Source organism: Cyprinus carpio, chromosome A18 (assembly GCF_018340385.1).
Source record: "Cyprinus carpio isolate SPL01 chromosome A18, ASM1834038v1, whole genome shotgun sequence".
In the NCBI taxonomy this organism is placed as follows: domain Eukaryota; kingdom Metazoa; phylum Chordata; class Actinopteri; order Cypriniformes; family Cyprinidae; genus Cyprinus; species Cyprinus carpio.
In genome coordinates, this window is record NC_056589.1 from 6,296,902 (window position 1) to 6,303,125 (window position 6,224).

Here is a 6,224-nt window from a genome sequence, read left to right on the forward strand (position 1 = left end):
GTGTCCCTAAATAGAATTAACATCATACCGTCCCCAGCCCCAAATAGGGTTATCTCCGGAAACTTATCAGGCTATCTGATGTGCGGCCAGAGCCTGAAGGACTGTCTGAAACTCTCTTTTTTCCACTAAACACGCTTATGCGCATCTAATTAATGAACAAAAGATCTGCACGAAGCGATACATTATGTAAATATATACCCAGACTTACAATACCACTCGCCACGCGCTGAACTGGCTTTAAAACTGCGTCCTCTCTGTCGGTTCAGTCTGCGCATATACGGGCAAGACGCCGTGCGCCTAAGCACCGACTCTCAAAACACTTTGTTATGATACCAGAGGCAGGTCCACACGTCGGCGGATAGTTTTATGTTACCGTTATTTTTTAAATTCTGTGCGGGATCTGGCAGATACGTTCCTGAAATCAATTTGTGTATATAACTTAAATTGTGATTCATTTTTTAAATTATCTCATGTAGATGAAGGGACAGTTTTAAAAGTAATATTACACTTAAATAATAGTAAATCTAAAGACATTTTCGGCATTGATTCTGTGTTTTTAAAAGAGCACAAGGAATTTTACACTCCAGTGCTAACTAAAGTTATAAATAAGTAACTTGTGTCTATATAAAAAAATAATTTTTGATAACTAAAGTTATAAATCAGTCTATAAATGAAAGTATCTTACCTACAGCTTTGAAAACAGCTATGGTAAAGGGTATGTATAAGTAAGGAGACTTGTTAGAATCGTGTCAGTGTGCTTATAGATTATGATAATCCTTCCTTGCCAGGAGTTTTTAGCTTAGAATAGTGAATTCCAGAACATTTTCAGTGAACTCTGAGCAAGAGAATGGATGGAAAATCCTATCTTGGTGAGGAGGTGTGGTTGACCCTGTTGCTAGGTATGAGTCATCATTTCAAAAGCCCTGATTGGTTGATCCTACAAGTTTGATGAAAATGAACTTTTGGTGATAATGAGCAAAGGATGTACCCTCAAATCAATAAACATAATTATACACTCTAATCTTATGCAGAATGTAATTGTAAATAATATTTCACATTCAAGAAAATATCTGGAAAATGAATAGTAAGCTGTAGGGGTTATAGCTTAACATTAGAATCTAAAATATGTGAAAACTTAAGCTTATTACACCCTGTTCAAATAATGATTTGTGTCTTATTTGCTCAGATTAATATCCTAGCTGGCATATTTTGTACTTTCACTCCCATATGGACCCTACTGAAAACAAGATGGCCTATCTCAAGGGGCTGTCCTTAATGAAGTAGAAATTACAACGTTACAACTCAGTGTGGTCTTAACGAGGGTAACACGGCTCAGCTTTTATCAATGTCTGTGATTGCTGGCTGGTCTATTTATGAAGGCTTGTTAACAAATATCCTACAAACACAGAAAATGGAGAAAAAAAGGAATCGCAAGCCGAACTGGACTGAGGAGCAAGGTTTGTTGCTGGCCCAGTTGGTGAACGAACATAAAGGTATGTTACGAGGAAAATTTGGCCCAACTGTCACTAGCCAAGGCAAGAGGCGCCCCTGGGACACAATATCCCAAACAATCAATGCCTCTTTTCCACTGGTGGTGCGGACAGGCGACGATTGTGAGAAAAGGTGGTATGTGCTGCAGTCCAAGGCAAAAGATGAGATTGCAGCACACAAGCGGGAATCCTCACTCACAGGTGAGCAAAATACCATAGCCTACCACATAATGTGGCAACTTGCTCCTGCTGGCAAAGTTAATTTACATGCCTAAGTACTGTGTTCATTGACTGTTTCTTTCTAGGGGGTGGACCACCTGCAAAGCGGCTGTCCCAGGTGGCCGACACTGTCTTTCAAGTCCTGGGACACTCTGAGGTCAGTGTCAACCGGGCTGCCAACAGGCATTGACACTTCAATGATGCAGGCCCTTGAAATGCAGCAAAGGTAGGACACAGGGTTATTCATATCAACAGTGTTTATTCATTGCAGAAGCCATTTCATGTGTTATCCATGCTCATTGTATTAAATTAATTTAATCAAAACAATAATTAAACTAGGCCTATGTATTTCTGTAGCATGGAGCCATCACAAGAACCGGGCCCATCAAGTTTGTCGACAAGATTGCCACCTGAACCATCTGCAGCTGCTACTCGCGGCGGATCAAACACCATTCCCATTCGAAGCACCTGCTCCGTCAGCATCCCTGCAGGAGAGAAGATTGCAACTCACAATTGATGTGTTTGAACAACAAAAAAAAGTCCTTTCCCTTCAGGAGGAGTACTACCGCCTTAAAATTGTACACCAAAAAAATAAACAATTTACAGATTGTGTTCTGTGTCTTGTATTTAACAATTGCAGGTGATGTGCAGTAAAACTGTGGTAGTTCTTAATACCATCACAAGTTCTCAAATGACATGGGGCTACAGCTTGCCTGAAATGTAAATTTGTGAAGTTTGCCCTGTAAGGCAGTCCACTCTGGGCTAGGTTCCCCTGTGGAATGTGAATATCTTCTTCACCCACCATCCTCATCGTTGTCTTCATCCTCATCCTCATCGCCATCCTCCAGAGGTTCTGCAATTTGTCTAACCTTGCAAATATTGTGTAATATTGCACAGGCTATGATGACTTTGCTGACTTTTTCAGGCCTCAGCCGCACCTCTCCATGGAGAACATGAAAGCGCCTCTTAAGCTGGCCTATGCCACGCTCCACCATCGCTCTTGTTGTCTTGTGGGCCCTACAATAGAATACAGACCTTTAATTATTTGATGGAAATATTGCACTACTTGGATACTCTAACATATTGCTTGCATTTCATTTCCATGATTTTTGTATTGTTTGGCTTACCTGTTATAGTTTAATTGGGGCCCTTGGCGTGGCTGGAGGTAAGGTGTAAGGAGCTATGGTTTGCATGGGTAGCCACTGTCCCCTAACAAGTGGCAATTAGCTGGCACATAGCGTCTCTCAAAAAGCTGTCTGATGCCTTTCTCGGAGAGCATTCTCGCATCATGTGTGGAGCCTGGCCATTAAGCCACAATGTCCAAAATCTTACAGGCCGCATTGAACACTATTTGCACATTGATGCTGTGTAAATTCTTCCTGTTAACAAAGAATGCCTCTCATCCTCTGATGGCGCAATTATTCTCATGTGTTCCATCAATTACACCCACAATGCCAGGGAATCCTGCAATGTCCATAAATGCCCTTTTATGTGTGTGTAAAGTGCGGGCATCCAGCGGTAATGAAACAAATTGTGTCACAATATTAGGTTGTGACAAAGCTGTCAGTGTTTTGGGTGATGACTCTGCTGACAGAGGATTGGGACAGACCCAAGTCACCACTGCTGCATTGTTGCATTTTCCCTGTTGCCAAATACCTCAGGGTTGTGATTACTTTCTTCTCCCGGTGTAATAGCGTTGTGGCGTCGAGTTGGTGAAGTAATTGCATCTCTAAGGAGGTCCACCACAAACATGATTCCTGCACGATCCAATCTGTAGCGTCTCAATAATTCCCTGTCATCCAGTGTTTGCAGGACATCTCTCCTGCCTCCTCTGTTGGCCATTTTGTGCAGCTGCTTAGGGGAACTCCTAAGCCACTAAAAGTCCTCTTCCCTGCTCTTAGCAGATCTCGCCTTAGGAGCCCTTTTAAGCACTAGGAATCTGAGAAGAATAGCTTTTATTTTAACTGGGATTTTCGTGTCACTTTTAGGGGAAATTCTAAGAAAACGTCATGACTCTGAGAATTTTCTTAGAATTTGGCCGCTAGGAGCCACTTTTTGCACAAAAATTCTTTAGGGATACGGGCCCAGGTCTCTAACTATCGACCTATGAGCATCCTTCCCACTATCTCTAAAGTCTTTGAAAAAGTAGTTGCAGCGCAGCTAGTGGAATATCTTGATTACAATGCTGCATTACATCCTCTCCAGTTTGGTTTCAGAAAACGATACTCAACGGAGACAGAATGTTGCTATTTAACAGAGGAAATAAAATCAAATCTGGATAGCGGAGGAGTTGTAGGGGCGGTCTTTCTTGACTTGGGTAAGGCCTTCGATGCAGTAAACCATGAATTACTGATAGATAAATTAACACATTTTTCTATTAGTATAAGTACAATAAATTGGATTCAATCTTTTCTCAGTGCAAGGCAGCAGTGTGTATCGATAAATAATGTATCATCTTCCTTACGAGCATGCACTATGGGTGTGCCGCAGGGCTCTATATTAGGGCCCTTGTTGTTTTCTCTTTATATCAATGATTATCCATCTGTGTGTATTAATGCTAAAATGATAATGTATGCGGATGACACTGGTGTATATTCATGGTAAAACTGCTAAGGATGTTGCCCGAAAGTTAACTGAGGAAATGAAAAAGATTTTCATTTGGCTGAAAAACTCTCATTTAACTTTGAATGTTGACAAAACGGTTTCTATGTAAAACTGAACCAAAAATCATAATTGAAGGTCAGGAAATCTCAAGTGTTGACCAAATAAAATATATTTAGGAGTCATTCTTGACCCAAATTTAAATGTCAAAAAACATATTTAAAAGATAACTAACATGTTGAAAATTAACATAGCACATTTTAGATATATTAGGAACTCTCTGACTATAGATGCATCTAATTTATATCTAAATGTGATGATAATTCCGCACTTTCGTTACTGCATGACGAGTTGGTCACAGGGCATGTAAAACAGCATTAAGGCCCCTGGAATCATTGTATAAAAGTTCTCTTAAGGTTCATGACAAGAAATCTCGGCTATTTCATCACTGTCATATTCTTAAAAAACATAGTATATTAAGTTTTGAAAACATAATTATATATTTAAATCTCTGTCTTTTATTCAAGGTAATAAATGGTACTGCAGCTCCTCCGTTAAAAAAGTTAATCTCACTGAGTTCAGAAATTACATCTCGAGCCACTCGGTCGACTGTTCGGGGTGAGTGTAGGATTCCTCAGTGTAAAACAGCATTCAGCAACTCAGCTTTCTCAAGTGTGGCCATCAGACAGTGGAACAAGTTGCCAATAGAGTTGACCACATGTGTAAATTTTAACACTTTTTCACATCGGGCCAAAAAATGGCTTCTTCTAAAACAAACATGTTCACGTAATGTATTGTAATTGATGTGTATGTGAGAGTGTATTTGTAAATGAATGCTGAGGAATGAATGAAGGGTGTGGTAATTTTAATGTTGTTTTGGGGTAAATGTATTATTAACATGTGAATCTATTTGTCATCAGCCTGCCCAGGGCCTACAGGTGGAAATTAGCATAAGTGCTACAACCTGGTATAATGCATCTCTCCTTTCTATGGTTAATGTATATTTTACAGTGTACCTGTTCAAATAAAAAAAAAAAAAAATTAATTTAGAAATTACATGAAATAACATTGAACGCTCTACGATTGTTGTTCTAAGAACGTTTTCTCTCAACCTTACAAGAACATTGACAACGTTATAAGAACGTTCCAAAAACATTATTTTAATAACGTTTTGTACTAACATTTACACAACTTTAAAGAACGTAAGTGAATGTTATGGGAACGTTCCCTGTTAGCTGGGGAAAAGCAATTCTTGAAAAAAAAATTCATAAGAAGACAATGACATGCATTATTGAATCAGTGGTGGTTCTTGCTGAAGACTCGATGATAAACTTAATGAAAACCACTTCGTCATAATCATAAGCGCGCACGATTTTCGTTGTGACTCGGCTTTTGCTCTAAAAATTCGCCGTTTTTGAATAAAGAGCCGTTCAAAAGATGGAGTGTGCGCGTGCACATATCTATTAATAGTCCTACTATATTTAGCGGGCCTTTATGTTGCGTTATGTTGAAATAAACATATTTATTTATTTATTTATTTTACAAAAAAAGTACATTTTCTCAAATTTTGTTTTAAGAAAACACAAGAATACTGGTAAGATTAATTTGTGGGAATACAAAATATTCATAACTTTTTTTTTCTTATGTTAGAAGGAAACATGTTAGTTAAGAAGAATTTTTCGTGAATCCGGCCCCAGCTGCGTGAAAAAAAAAAAAAGAAAAAGCCGCGCGGGTTATTGTGACGTCACAGAAATAATTCGTAGAACTTTCAAGGCCATGAAATTCTGATGCATTTTGTGGGTTTAGTAGCAGTGGTGAGTGAAACTGATCAGTTATCTTCAGTGATTTTGAAGACAATGTATAAGCGAACTTCTCGAGTTCATCCGTTGACGGAGAGTCAGGGGTGCGATCTCA

The 6,224-nt window shown here is 39.1% G+C and overlaps 1 pseudogene; it reads right to left on the reverse strand.

The window, feature by feature from the left end:
- Nucleotides 1-2,039: 2,039 nt before the first annotated feature.
- Nucleotides 2,040-3,259, reverse strand: LOC122148520 (annotated as a pseudogene).
- Nucleotides 3,260-6,224: the final 2,965 nt, after the last annotated feature.